The sequence below is a fragment of the Malania oleifera genome, chromosome 10, assembly GCF_029873635.1.
Source record: "Malania oleifera isolate guangnan ecotype guangnan chromosome 10, ASM2987363v1, whole genome shotgun sequence".
Taxonomy (NCBI): Eukaryota; Viridiplantae; Streptophyta; class Magnoliopsida; order Santalales; family Ximeniaceae; genus Malania; species Malania oleifera.
The window spans coordinates 7,693,442-7,709,228 of NC_080426.1; positions in this window are offsets into that span (position 1 = coordinate 7,693,442).

The window sequence follows — 15,787 nt, forward strand, 5'->3', positions numbered from 1 at the left end:
CGAATTTGCTATGGAGTAAGCTAAAAGCACTCTGCCTGCCATCCATCAACTAGCTAATTCAAATATATCAAGCCCTTTGACTTGTCCTAAGACTGAAATAACTGCATGTCCCTCCCTATTGAGTCTCCTTCAACGTGATATTTGTTTTGGAGTGGCTTCCTCAATAAAACAATTGTCTTGCAGGTACATACTGGCGCTCTTGAGGGCTAGCTCTAGAGAATCAGTTGTAGGCCAGCGTGCCTTACCCACCAATGACCAAACCATCCTTCTCCAAAGACTCCCTTCTCCAAACATTGTCCGCATAGGGAGGGCTGATTGCTGTGATAGGCTGAGTTTGCACATCCATAAACTGCCATACAAGATCACGGTCCAAGACCACACTGCCAAATGAGAATATGTTTCTTGAGAGCCTCTCAAGAAACATGAAATCGCCTTAAGGATTCACCATTTTTTGAAAGCAAGATTTTTCACTTCTTCAAACACCAACCGCCATTAAATAGACAGGGGACCTGTTCTTAAACATGGTTCTGTAGCCAGAACCTCCTCCATCCAAGAAACCTCTTTATGCCATGCCCTGTGCGACTATATATAAATAACATTATATGGTTCTGGATAAATCAAGGCCCTGCTTCATGTAAGAGTTGACAAGAGAGCAGAATATGTGGGATACGGTCCACCACATGAGAAAATCCCAGAGCAGGTTTCATTGAATCAATACTTCATCCATGCATGCCCCCGTTTTGTAACTGCTGGGCAACAGTGTAAGTTATGTAATAAGCCACATATATCATTGAGTATTAACTCCAGAAAAACTCATCAAACGGTATGTGAGCCCGTATACAGCACAAAAGATTAGGAACAGGGCTATTGGTCCAGCCAGCTTAAAGTCCCTCACAGCCGTTTTCTGTCTTGACAGAGACAAGATTCATCCTGGACAAGTAGTCCATGGCTGATATCTTCCATTTTGATTCTATGTGTGCTGTAGCTGATCATGTGACAATGAATTCATCACCCGACCTCTGCCGGTTCACCATACATTAGTGCATTGTTAGAGATGGAGCCAAGAGACTGCTGGAAACGACGCGTTGCTGAGTCAAAAAACGTGGTGGAATTATCTCTCAATTAAACTCTCTATTATAAACTTCCAATTGTGATTAATTTGATTGTTTTGTATTTAATCATGATGTAAATTCCAAGCCTATATAAACAGGGCTGTGGAAAGTGAAATATACAACAGCACAAAAGTGCAGAGATAGCACAGGTGTGTGCAGAGTAGCTCAGAGAGAGCAGAGAGGAAGAAGGGAGGAAGATAGAGAGAGAGAGAGAGAGAGAGAGAGAGAGAGAGAATTGTAATATTTTCCGGCGAAATAGTGAATTCTTGGTGTGTGCTCCGTGGACGTAGGTCGTTATTGACCGAACCACGTAAATTTCTTGGTGTCACTTTGATCTGGATGCTCACAAGTCCTAACATGTATGTCCAGTTTCTATAGGTAATGTCCTCATTACTGGCATAGCTTCAAAAAATTCTCAAGTACTTTTGCTGTGGATTCCAGCTTTTCATATCTGTACAAGTCCTTTCAGCTCACTTTCAAATCATGCAAGTTACAAACCCCCATGGCTTTCTCATAGTGAATTTACGACACTAGAACAGCATACATAAGCTAATTGAATGAGGGAGGAAACTTTTAAAGGCTCAAAAATGTCCTTAGCAGTAAACTCGAGCAAGCAAGAATGCATGTCAGGGAAGCTGCAGAACATCTGATCAGCAAGGTAAATGGCTATTCTCTTGATGACAATAAAAATATCAGATTCATTCATTTCAAAATTCTATCATCCTTATTACAGGTCATGAAAAAATTATTTTGTTCATACATCATATCAGAACTCAATGTTGCAGCAGCCAACAACAATTTACACCCTCCAGAGAGCCCAATTTTTTGAGGAAAAATTGGCACTGCCTCCATCTTGATAATAATGTACTCTTAGGGCAGGACTTCTTCTCTGAAAAATACTTATTATCTCCGTGGGACAAGCGACTCCATTAGTCCATTCAACAAAATGGCATTGTTCAAGCACTATGACCCCACATAAGCATATGTGGCACCATTTTATTGGAGGGGGCACATAGCCCCATTGTTGACAATCTAAGGGAGAGTATATCGTGCACTTGACATTGTTGACAATCTTATACATGGATAACTTCCTCATCTGCCACGTCACAAAGGAATCAAAAATGGGTTCATATAGGTGGTGATGAAGGACTGGCTCCAGTCATAACCTACAACAAAGGCCTTGAAGTCTTCTACTGCCAACAGTGGGAAGAACTTCAACCAAATATGTGGGTTTCAAAATTTTGATTTCTCACCATCCTAGAGGCCCAAACTGCACATAATGTCCCATTGAAACATCTGCCCATTTGATTTGGATGCCACCTTAGACGTCTTTCTCATGAACTTAACAGGCAGGGCAGGCACACCTTCATATGCATCCTGAAATTCTTTTCAGTCTAATCAATCCCAAGCCTTAATCTATCCGCATGCCAGTGCAGTGGAAAGCAAATGCCCATAGCACCTTGGCAGCTCTTAATCCATGGCAAGCACTTCAAAAATTTTGCCCACCATTGCAAGATTAGACCCATCTGGTCTTAACACCGGAGGAGTTCATAGGAGTGCTTGATACACATGGGTGAGCACCAACTTGACCCAAAGGCTTAAACTTTTGGGTCAAGTTAGTGTTCACCCATGTGCATCAAACTCACCCATGGGCTCCTCCGGTCTTATCAAGTAGTATCAGAGTCGACGGTTAATAACTTTGGGTGAGCGAAATCATAAAAAGTTGAGACGTGAAACTAATTCTCCTGACGTGCTCACAGTTGGAGGACCAAATGTGTAACTAAGGCCAATAAGGATCATCTAGGTTGGGGATAGATCCGAATAGGGTCAAGATGTGAGAGGTAAGATTGGTTTGAAAGCACATGAAATGCAATCCGATGCACGTAAGATGTTAGTGGTAAGGCCCACTTGAGCAACTATTGGAGAATTAGAAAATTTGAGTGGATGATGGGTGCTTATATACATGATTGGGCCCAAGATGCAATAGGCTTAAACTTTTGGGTCAAGTTGGTGTTCACCCATGTGTATCAAGCCCACCCATGGGTGTTGGGAGAGATATCAACAAACAATCATAGCGGAATAATTCTTCTTCCTATATGCAAGCAAATATAGTGTATCTCTACTTTTATACGTACTGAAAATAATAAGAAAAATAATCAATCACACCAAACCATAAGAACATGAGCAATTTTTTACGTGGAAAACTTTCCCAGTGTGAGGAAGAAAAACCACGGGACCTAGTCCAGTTGAAACTTCCACTATCAATCAAATAATGGGTACACCAAGTCTTCTCTAATCTCAATTAGAGGCTACAAATATATCTCATTAAGATATCAACAATCTTGGCAAATACAAAGAGAATTGGAGAGAATATACCAAATTTGCGGTTACTATTCATGGACAAAAATCCCGACTCCTGAGCTCCAAATCCGATCTCCACCAATCAGATTGTACCACCTTGAGTCGTGAACCTCTCCTCCAAATTCTAGTTCAATCGGACCACAGACGAAGCGGGATCGGAGTTTTGATGAAATCTGGACAGCATGAGGAAAATCACGTTTTTCTCTCTTTCTTTTGAGTTGTAAAGGTTCCTCCCTTCTCCCCTCTCTTTTTATAACTTCCTTTAGGTTTTCACACTTAAAGGGCTGGACTTTGAGCTTTCCTCCACATGGAAGGAAATAACCCAACATTGAGCTCCTCGGCTCCTAACATCTGGTCTACCCCTTTGGACCACATATATGCAGGAGTTTTGTGCACCGGGCAGCCTTTTTTAAACAATATTTGGCCTTAAAAATGTCTTCCTCCTCCCACCAATTTCATACTATTGCCTCAATCCACCATATCCCAGCTCTCCTTAAAAATTTTCTCATGCCCACTTTTTCCGATGGCATATGCAGAAAAAAAATGAATAATAACAATAAAAATAATAAATAATAATAAGGGTTTGAGAAAAATTATTGCTCTAAAACTTCACACATGACGGCATAATGACAAAGAATAATAGAACCTCAATTAAAACCAGTTCGGCACTGAGAAATTGAATATATCAAAATTTTGTCGCAATTAGTCATTGCATTAACAAAAAACAAATCTAATCAGAAATAAGATCACAAGATCAACTGATATATAGAACTCAGCGTGTCAAGATTTAAACTAATTATGAAAAGAGTCTTTTTGCTGCTACTGATTACTGCAGCATACAGTGCTACTGTTGTAATTAGTGTTCATGAACTATTAATGTGCTTTAGAGCTTTGAGTTGCTCTTCTTGGGAAAATTATAAATTTTTTAAGTAACATACTAATGGTTTCCATCAAAACAAATAAGTCTGACTGCAGAAGATCAACATTTGTTCAACTTGTTAGACAAACACATTACAAGCTCAGCAAAAAAAAACAAGGAAAAAAAATGTGGTTATGAGCATCTTAATGAAGACCTAGATGCTAGAAGAGGATATATCTATTCATGAACCATGACATGTTCCTATTCACATCTGCCAATGGGGATGACACAAACAGAATCCCTAAGGAGCCCCTCTCATCTGTAATCGGTTCCTACTGGTACTATCGTGCTTGTCACTGCAGCTGGAGCAGAGTCATGGGAAATTCCTTTCAAAGAGGGTCTTTATCAACATCCACATTTATTTATTTATTCATAAATGTGCAACAAATGCCTTGCATAATGGATTTGAAGCTTGCAAACAAATTATCACTTGCAAATATAGAAACTGAAAGCCATACTTCAAGAACTAGAATGCCTGCTAATGGAACAATCGAATACAGACTTGCCATAAGCTTTTATTTGAAAAAAAAAAAAAAAAACCTCATACTTGCAACAAAGAGAATCCTAAGAGATAGTAAGGAAAGAAAATGAAAATAAGAAGAAAATTAATTTTTCATTGTATTTTCTCTCTTTCTAATGTTAGTATAGCCTCACAGATTGAGAAAATGGATTTGGAATCTAAAGAAGCATGTATCAAAGTAGGAAAACATGAAGAAAATTAGTTATTCTTTCTGTTATTATATTTTAGCTCCATAAATACCTCTCTCTGTACCTAATTAATTCATTAAGTGAAATTCATTCTTCCTCTCAATTTTCTGTTCATCAGAAACTTGACATGGTATCAGAGCAAACTTTCTAATTCTTGCTTCCACACATTTTTTTTTTCTTCTCTTTTCCTATTCTGCTCCGAATTTTTTTTTTTTTTTCCCATAGAATTTTCTGCTCCTACGATTCTTGCATACATTATGATATGAATTTTTCCAATTCAAAGTTTCTACTCTGGAATTCTATTCTTGAATTCTGCAATTCAAGAATTTTCTGATTCTACAATTCAGATTCTTGCAATTCAAGAATTTTCTTGAAAAATGGCTGAATCAAATCCTCCAAATTCTTCAGATTCTTCTCGTTTATCAGCTGATTCCTCTGTAAATCCTTCAGATGATTCTTCAAGCCCGCATTATCTTCATCCTAATGAAAATCCAGGTTCTCTATTGGTCTCAGAAGTCTTTGTGGGAGACAAATACATTGCTTGGAATCAATCGATTACTATGACTCTAACTGTCAAGAACAAAATAACTTTCATTGATGGTTCGATTACTGCTCCTCCTTCAAATCAACATGTTCATCATACTGCTAGGCTTTGTGCCAATAATTTGGCTCTTTCTTGGCTCATGAATTTGATTTCTAAGGATATTAGAAATAGTTTACTTTATGTAGCATCTGCTGTAGATCTTTGGAATGAATTGAAAACAAGATATTTAAGAAGTGATGCCCCAAGGGTTTTTCATCTTGAAAAATCTTTAAGCTCCATAACTTAGGGTTCTTCATCAATCACTGAATACTTTAGTGCTTTCAAAACCTTATGGGATGAGTATGTTAGCTACAGGTCATTGCCAACTTGCACCTGTGGAAAAATGGCATCATACACCTGCAGTCTTTTTGATTTCATGCTACTTCGCCAGCAATCTGACTATGTGTTAAAGTTCTTGGTTGGGTTAAATGATTCCTATGCTTCAATCAGGAGTCAATTACTTCTTGCTTTCCCATTGCCAAGCATGGCTAAAGTTTTTTCTTTATTGCTTCAAGAGGAAAGTCAAAGACAACTAACCAATTTGGTATGTCATGAAACCCATGCCCTGTTAGTCAAACAGAATACTCAACCATTTTCTCAGAAAAAGGTCTCCAAAGACAAGCAGAAGAAATCTTCTTTACACTACACTCACTGTAGATATAATGGGCATACAGAAAAATGCTTCCAACTTCATGGTTACCCTCCTGGTTGGACTGGACCTAAAGGAAAGTGAAATCTTCGGACTGCCCATGCTGTCATTTCATTTGGAGAAGTTTACAATCAAAACAGTAATGAGAATCAACGATTTTCTTTAACTTCTAAGGAATTTACTAAACTATTAGCACTTGCAAATTCAAATCCATCAATTACACGAGCTGTGAATCTTGCTACTTCTCAATCCTCTGGTAAATTACTATATTCTTGTTATTCAGTTTCTTCAACTTCACACCATAATTTCTCTTGGATCTTGGATACTGGTGCAACAGATCACATGATCTATTCACCCCTCTTATATTCTTCTACACCCAAGCAAATTAATACTTCCATTAATTTTCCTAATGGCAAATCTGTCCCAGCTACTCATATTGGTACTGTCTGCCTCTCGAAAACATTATTTTTGCATAATGTGTTGTGTGTACCAAGTTTTTCATTCAATTTGCTATCTGTTTCCAAATTAACAAAAGAATCTAATCTCTCTGTATTTTTTTTTTATTCTTATTGCCTTTTACAGAAACAATCAGCAAAGAAGATGATTGGGATTGCATTTGAGAAGCATGGACTTTACCATTTATCTTCAACTACCTCAAAAGAGGCTACCTGCAATCCACAACAGTTTAATTCTTCATCTTTTGTTTCAGCCATTAATCAACCTTAATTAGATCTCTAGCATTATAGATTAGGACATGTTTCTACCTCAAGATTACCTTTTTCTTAAACAATAAGAATCATCCATATCTTTTGGTTCCTCATATGTTTGTGATATATGTCATTTAGCAAAACAAAGAAAGCTTTCTTTCCCTGCATCTCAACCTTTTTCTAATAAAATGTTTGATTTGATTCACTGTGATATATGGGGTCCTTTTGGTATTATTTCATATTCTGATTATAAATTTTTTCTCACTATAGTTGATGACTTCACAAGATGCACTGGGGTTTATATGCTCAAAACAAAATCTGAAGTTCCTTCTATACTTAAATATTTTTATAAAATGGTAGAAACACAATTTAATGTTTCTATCAAAACATTAAGATCAGACAATGGACCAGAATTTTCTTTAACCCAATTTTATAATGATCATGGCATCATAGATCAAAGAAGTTGTGTGGGAACTCCACAACAAAATGGAATTGCGGAGAGGAAGCATCAACATTTGTTAAACACTGCCAGAGCCTTAATGTTTCAATCAAATGTACATTTAACTTCTTGGAGTGATTGTGTGTTAACTGATGCACACACTATAAACAAAATTCCCACCCCCCCCCCCTCTCCTAAAAAATAAAACACCATTTGAAATGCTTTTTAACAAAGCAACTAGTCTCTCCCATCTCAAAGTCTTTGGCTGCCTTTGTTTTGCCTCAACACTTACAAATCACAGACATAAATTTGATCCAAGAGCCACAAAATGTCTTTTCGTAGGTTACCCCTCTGATATAAAAGGCTATAAGCTGATGGACCTCAATACAAACAAGATATTCATCTTGAGAAATGTTGTTTTCTATGAAAACAGTTTTCCTTTCAAAGCTCTTCCACCTATTTCATATTCTGAGATACACTCCTTTCTATTTCCTCCAACCAATTCTACTTCAGCTTTCTTTTTTGATCGGGTCAAAAATAATCAAACTTCTCCTTCTCTAATTCAGACAAATCAGAATCTATCTTCTAATGACTCAATTTTACATTCTCATTCATCTTCTTTTCCCAATGCTCAGGATTGTTCTAATATTCCTCAATCCTACCAATCTGTCCCTAATGCACAACAACTAAGAAAATCTTCAAGAATTAAACAACGACCAGCTTTCTTGCAGGACTACTATTGTGGTAATATTTCTATTGTTTCAAATACAATTCCATCATCTGCTTCTGCTGGTTGTTCAGTTAATTCAGGTACTCTCTATCCTATTTATGATTTCCTTTCTGTCAATCGATTATCCACATCTCATAAAGCCTTTCTAGCATCCATTTTAGCCTCCCAAGAACCCAAAACCTACAAATAAGCTGCCAAAATACTTGAATGGCAAGTTGCTATGCAATATGAGTTAAATGCCTTAGATTTAAACAAAACTTTGGAACTTATTACTCTTCCTAAAAACAAACAAACCATTGGCTACAAATGGGTATTTCGAATTAAATACAAGGCAGATGGCACTATCGAAAGGCACAAAGCCAGATTAGTGGCTAAAGGCTACTCTCAACAAGAAGGCTTAGATTTTTTTGATTCATTTTCTCCAGTAGCCAAGATCACATCTATAAGGTTAATTCTTGCTATAGCAGCAATTAAAAGTTGGCATATTCACCAACTAGATGTAAATAATGCTTTTTTGCATGGTGACTTACATGAAGAAGTTTATATGGAATTGCCCCCTGGATTGGCTATCAAAGGAGAACACAAAGTTTGTAAACTTCTCAAAAGCCTTTATGGTTTAAAACAAACCTCTAGACAATGGTTTGCAAAACTGTCCACTGCTCTACTTGGTTATGGTTTCACTCAAGAAAATTCAAATTGTTCTTTGTTCATTAAGAAACCTAAATCCTTTTTTATAGTACTCCTAGTGTATGTAGATGATGTTTTACTAGCTAGTGACAGTTTACTAGAGATTGACTTGCTCAAAAATTTCCTACATGACAAGTTCACAATTAAAGATTTGAGGGAACTCAAATATTTTCTTGGCTTGGAAGTGGCGAGGTCTAAAAAGGGCATATCAATCTGTCAAAGAAAGTATGCCTTAGATATACTTCAAGACATCGGAATTCTTCGTGCTAAACCTACTGCCTTCCCAATGGATTCGAATCTTAAACTTACAGCAACGGATTCTAATCTCTATGAAGATCCTTCAACCTATAGAAGGATGATTGGAAGATTATTGTACCTAACAATCACTAGACCTAATCTTATATATTCAGTTCAAGTTCTAAGTCAATTCCTTGCCAAACCAGCTATTAGTCATTACAAACAGCTATCAAAGTTCTCAAATATCTAAAGGCTACACCTGGGCAACGTCTTTTCTTCTCCTCTTCATTAGAATTGCAACTAAAAGCCTTCTCAGGCAGTGACTGGGCAGGTTGTGTTGATACTAGAAGGAGTGTAACAAGTTTTGCCATTTTCCGGGGCAACTCTTTGATCTCATGGAAGAGTAAAAAGCAAGCTACCATTAGCAGATCTGCTACAGAAGCAGAATATATAGCCCTTGCTACAACAACATGTGAGATTTAGTGGCTCCGTTTTGCCTTGCAGGACTTAAATACCAGCCACCAACAACCAACACTACTTTATACAGACAGTAAATCAGCATTATCAATTGCTACCTATCCAATTCAACATAAGAGAACAAAGCACATTCAAATTGACTGCCATCTTGTTAGAGAAAAGCTGCAGCAAAACATTTTTAAAATTTTCTCACAGATTGAGAAAATGGAATAGAAATCTAAAGAAGCATGTGTCAAAGTTGGAAAACATGAAGCAAATTAGTTATTCTTTCTGTTATTGTATTTTAGTTCTATAAATACCTCTCTGTACCTAATTAATTCATTAAGTGAAATTCATTCTTCCTCTCAATTTTCTGTTTCAGATTTCTGTTCATCAGAAACTTGACATTTGAAATTTTACTATTAAGAAATATCAAAGACTAATGACATGCATCGTAAAATTTTACTCATTAATCTACTATATATTTTATTTCCTTCTCATTTTCCATGATGACCAAATAAAAAATGGATTCGTTCACATTCTTCAAGCTCCCAATAGAGCCCTATGTTTCTATGCTTCAGACTATTTTACAGTAGAATAAGAAGATTCAGCACGTATTCAATTCAACATCAATCACCTGTGTTTTAAAAGGTGATCTATAAACAAAATTTGAAATAAAAAAAAAAATTTCAAATATGCTTGTAAACTTCTTGTGGCCATTCCAAACATACAATCTTACATTCACTCAAGCTGCCATGCTAAACAATAATCATAACATTCCAAAGTTCAAATTTTGTCGAAAATCCAAGATGCAAATCAAAGGTTTATGTTCAATAGTTTAGAGATTTGCATATATTAGAACATTCCTTAATCTGCTTATATAAACATCTTACTAAATTTTGAGGGCCCCAAGTTATTAATCAAGTCTAACTAAAAATTTAAAAACCCAAAAATGCACAATCCTCAGCCAAAAAAGCCCATATAGAAGACTTTGGTATTTCAGACTCAGCATTGGGGCATTTTAGGCCCGCCTTGTTTTGAGGCAAGCCAAGCCTCAACTAGTCAATTGCCAGTCTAAAACATTGATAATCACAAATGATTAGCTAATTTGGGACGTAGAGATTCAATTCATATTATCATAACAACTATTTTTTGAGTGTAGAAGTAGACCGAGGATCAAACTAACTATTTTTATTATTCGAATATCAAAAAATGAAGATGGAGTAATGTGACCAATGTAAAGACCATTTTAAAATTTCTCATGAAGCTTTTTCCAAGAACAAAAGATCGATTTCTAACGCACGAATGAAGAACCCGACCTAAAAAAAACAAAAACAAAAATAGAAGTAGAGAAGAAAATTTTTTTGTTAGAAAAGGAAAAAAGAAAAACAGCAGTTCTAAATCGTTTATCACATGCTTAGTTGGACCCCTGGATTGCAAAAAAACGGTTTCCACCAACATCTGGAATGAGAGAAGCATTCAAAGCGGATGGAAAACTCCATGCTCGGGGAAACTTTTCCTCCAAAAAACCAAAGTCAGTATAGTCGCCCACGATGAACAGAAAAACGCGGAACAAATGTGAGAGGCGTTATCTGAAGGAAGGCGTCGAAGGCATGCGCCTCCGGCGACGGTTGCGACTAGCCTTAGACGGCGATGCCGGTCTAAGAGTTGAGCGGCAGCGGTGGCGTTTTGCAGGGCCGAACAGTGATGGCGTCTGGCGGCAATCGACAGGGAGATTTTGAAAAGTTTGAACCCCACGTTTTCTCCCTATAAATACTAGTTTTGAACCCCAAACGAAAAAGACACCACACCCGAAAAAATCACTATATACTAATTTGTACATTAGAATAACCAAATTATTATTTTTTTTATTTTTTATTTTTATTTTATTACATATGAACCCCGGCCACCAACAAGCCCTTTGGATCCCCTGGTGCGGCAGCAAACCTACGGATCAGTATCCTCCCCTTAGGTCTCGCTGATTAGGTAAAATCCGAAATGCGAACACGACTTCCGTGTATCAATTGAACGTTCGGTTAACCCGATCCCCGGGATACATCTCCATTATCATTCACGGTCCCTGTTGGCTCACAGAGAACCCTCATCATCCACGGTCCCCGCTGGCTCACAGAACGAACTCTCACTATCCACGGTCTCCGCTGGCTCATAGAATAAATTCTCACCATCCACAAGTACCGCTGGCTCTTTGAGTGCATCTATCTGGAATTGAACATCGATGCTCCTTCTTACGTGTTGTATTAATGAAAAGTATCCATAATCTTTTGAGAAAAAATATGATTACAAGCACACTTACAAAAAGAGTAATTATTTCTTTTTTAACAACACTTTGATATAAAATAAAATTATTTAAGTTTTATGACATTTATAATTTATCTCAACTCTTTACATTTTGTAATGAATTTTGATTATTTAATCATGAATAGATTTGTTTGCAGATAAATGAATCATCGCATGATGTTAGGAATATACGAACAAATTCCCGAAACCTGTGAGAAACAAATAGAGAAAGAATAACGACAAAGAAAAATTCAATCACATGCACAAGACAATATTTACGTGGTTCGGTAATTTTGCTTACGTCCACGGAGTTGCAGGGATTTCAATATTATCAGGAAGAAAGCACAGAGAGTGTGGCGATACAATTCTCTCGCTCTCGCTCTCTCTCGCGGATACAACAACTCCGACCCTATCAATCACCAATATCAACTGCAATCCTCCTGAAAAACAATCCCTCATCCTTGCAACTCAACCTCCTCTCCTTAAGCTAAAAGACCAACTGAAGCTGCACACAGCTTCAGTTTCTCAATAGTAACACCCTTAGTCAACATGTCTGTTGGGTTCTTAGATCCACATATCTTTTCAAATTACCAGCTTATCTTCAACAAGGTAACGGATAAAAGTGGTATTTTGTTTGTATGTGTTTCGACTTTGAATGAAAAGCCGAATTTTTGGCAAGAAAAATTGCACTCTGACTGTCACTGTGTAGAATGCCCGTCTTCTGCTTCTTACCTAGTTCCTCTAAGAAACCATGTAGCCAAATCATCTCCTTTCCAGCTTCAGTTGCTGCAACATACTCAGCTTCTGTAGTAGACAAAGTAACAATCTTTTGCAAATTAGAAGCCCAAGATATAGCTGTACCACCCAAAGTAAATACAAATCTAGTAGTACTCTTTCTACTATCATTATCACCAGCAAAATCAGCGTCTACATAACCCTGCAGTTTCAAACTTGCACCAGTGAAGCAAAGACATGTATCTGATGAACTCCTCAAATATCTCAGAATCCACTTTACTGCCTCCCAATGCTGCTTTCCTGGCCTACTCATGAATCTACTCACGACTCCCACTGCATGTGCAATGTCTGGCCTTGTACACACCATAGCATACATCAAGCTGCCAATAGCTGAAGCATAGGGCACCTTGCTCATATGGTCCCTTTCTTCTTCTGTCTTCGGTGACTGTTCCTTGCTTAGTTTGAAATGACTCCCCAAGGGTGTGCTCACTGGTTTAGATTCATTCATGTTGAATCTGCTGAGAATTTTCTTCACATACTCTGACTGTGAAAGCTTCAATGTACCAGTAGCCTTATCTCTAATAATTCTCATTCCAAGGATTTGCTTTGCAGCTCCCAAATCCTTCATTGCAAACTATTCTGACAATTGCTTCTTCAGATTATTAATCTCCTCAATGCTAGACCCTGCAATAAGCATATCATCTACATATAGCAGTAAAATGATATAAGAATTGTCAAAGAACTTAACATAACAACAGTGATCAGCTTCACATCTCTTGAACTCAATTTTATGCATAAAGCTATCAAACTTCTTATACCACTGTCTTGGAGCTTGTTTTAGACCATACAAGCTATTTTTCAGTTTGCAGACTAAATTCTCTTGTCCCTGGACAATGAACCCTTCTGGCTGAATCATGTAGATGTCTTCCTCCAAGTCACCGTGAAGGAATGCCGTTTTCACATCTAACTGCTCAAGATGTAGATTTTCTGCAGCCACCATTCCCAGTACAAGTCTAATTGTTGATATCTTCACAACTGGAGAAAATATTTCTGTAAAGTCAATGCCTTCCTTTTGCTGAAACCCTTTGACAACTAATCTGGCTTTGTAGCGCTTGCTACCATCATGTTCGTTCTTTATTCTGTATACCCACTTATTATGCAGAGCCTTCTTCCCTACTGGCAATTCAGTTAGTTCCCATGTCTGATTCCCCAACAAGGAGTCCATCTCATCCTTCATGGCTAACTCCCACTTGCTTGAACTCTTATCCTGCAAGGCTTCATCATAACACTCTGGCTCACCACCATCAGTTAGCAGAAGATAATTTAAAGCAGGTGAATAACGCTGTGGAGGTCTAGTGGCCCTGGAAGATCTACGGACCGCAGCTACAGGTGTAATTTGAATTTCCTGCAATTCTACATTCTCCCTATTATCTTCACCCCTTTCCTGGACAGTATTTTCAGTCAACTCATCTAAGTTAATAAACTCAGAATTTTTCTGATCTATCGCTGTGACATCTGACACTACAGTTGACCTATCCTTGTACATAACCTGTTCTTTAAATATCACATTTCTACTTCTGATGATTTTCCTGTTTTGTTCATCCCAAAACCGATAGCCAAATTTCTCATCACTATAGCTAATGAAATAGCATATTTTGGACTTTGCATCAAGTTTACTACGAGCATCAGAATCAATGTAAACATAAGAAACACAACCAAAAACTTTTAAGTAAGAAAAATTTACCTCTTTATCGCTCCAAACCTCTTCAGGAAGTCTAAACTCCATGGGAACTGAAGGTCTTCGGTTTATCAGATAAGCTGCAGTACTGACAGCATCAGCCCAAAAAATTTTTGGTAATCCAACATGTAGCCTCATACTCCTGGCACGCTCGTTGAGAGTTCTGTTCATACGCTCAGCCACACCATTCTGCTGTGGTGTCTCAGGAATGGTCTTTTCCATTTTGATTCCATGTGCAGCACAATACTCTCTGAACCCTCCATCTATGTACTCTCCTCCGTTGTCCGACCTCAAACACTTTACTTTCAAACCTGTCTCAGTCTCAACCATAGCCTTCCACTTCTTAAAAGTTTCAAATACATCATATTTATTTCTCAGAAAATAAACCCATACCTTTCTGGTTGAGTCATCAATGAAAGTAACGTAGTACCTTGAACCCCCAAGGGATGCAACAGGAGAAGGACCCCATAAATCTGTGTGCACTAACTCCAATTTTTCAGCCTTCGGTGTTCTGCCACTTTTCAAGAAACTCACCCTTTTCTGCTTTCCTAAGATGCAGCTTTCACACAATTCAAAATCAACAGACTTCAATTCCGGCAGTTTCCCTCTTGACAGCAGCATCTTCATCCCCTTCTCACTCATGTGACCAAGTCTGCGGTGCCATAAGCTTGTATCAGTATTTGCTTCAGCAACTGCAATTGTATCTTTTGGACTTGACGTCATGTATAAAGTACCAGATTTCTTTCCACGAGCCAATACTCTGGCTCCCTTTGTAACCTTCCAAGTGCCACCAGCAAACAACATCGCATGCCCTTCATCATCAAGCTGTCCGACAGAAATCAAATTCCTTCTCAGGTCAGGAATATGTCGTACCTTCTCTAGTAACCAAACAGACCTATTTGGCAGTGACATCCGGACGTTTCCCATACCCACAACATCCAAGGCTGTACCATCAGCCAAATATACCTTACCAAAATCTCCTGCTACATAATTCTGTATGATTTCATGGTGTGAAGTAGTATGAAATGAAGCTCCTGAGTCCAAAACCCAATCATCAAGTGGACTGTCTACTGCAAGAAGTAGTGCATCCTGTACCTCTTCTGTTACAGCATTAGCGGAATCATCCTCACTCTTCTTCTTAAGACTTTTGCATTGTCTCCTAAAGTGACCTGTTTTCCCGCAGTTCCAGCATTGTCCCTTTTGGCCAGGTCTGGACTTACTTCTGTTTCGATTATAGTTTCTGAATTTTGATCTACCCCGATTTGAATTTCGGTCATTACCTCTGCCTCTGGTCTCAAGATTTAGGGCAGAGCCGGATCCTGAGGTTTCGCCTGCATCTCTTCTGCGAATCTCCTCAGCCAGAATTAAATCCCGTATATCATTATACTTCAGTTTTTCCTTTCCAGTAGAATTGCTTACTGCCATCCT